Source organism: Orycteropus afer, unplaced genomic scaffold (assembly GCF_000298275.1).
Source record: "Orycteropus afer afer isolate SDZICR_OR568_19922 unplaced genomic scaffold, OryAfe1.0 scaffold00177, whole genome shotgun sequence".
NCBI lineage: Eukaryota > Metazoa > Chordata > Mammalia > Tubulidentata > Orycteropodidae > Orycteropus > Orycteropus afer.
In genome coordinates, this window is record NW_006921764.1 from 4,571,507 (window position 1) to 4,572,086 (window position 580).

Sequence of the window (580 nt, forward strand, 5' to 3'; positions counted from 1 at the left end):
TATGCTACCTCCTGAAATGGCTGAATGTCTACCAATTCTTTTTGGTACAGTGATTCTTTGTCTTTCTTCCATCTTCTTTTGGTGCTTTGTGCATCGTTCAATACTTTCCCACAGAAAGTGGGAAAGTGACTCAAGGCTTAAATAAACTTCATCCATTCTTTCAGCTTGAGAAATGCTGAGCATGTTCTTCCCTTATTTTTCTAACCCTAAGTCTTGCACATTTCATTATAATATTTTTCCTTTGTCTTCTTGAGCTGCTCTTTGAAATCTGTTCAGCTCTTTTGCTTCCTCATTTTTCCATTCACTTTACCTACTCTCCATACAAAAAGAAGATTCAGAGTCTCTACTGATAATCCATTTTAGTCTTTTCTTTCTTTCCTGTCTTTTTAATGACCTTTCTCTTTCTTGGCATATGATATCCTTGAAATTGTCCCACAACTTATCAGGTCTTCACTCATTGGTGTTCATTGCATCAAATCTGTTCTTGTGAGGCGGGGCAAGATGGCAGACTAGGCAGAAGGATTGCACAGACCCTCTTCAACAAAGAAAAGGGAAACCAATTAACACAGACACAGAAGAT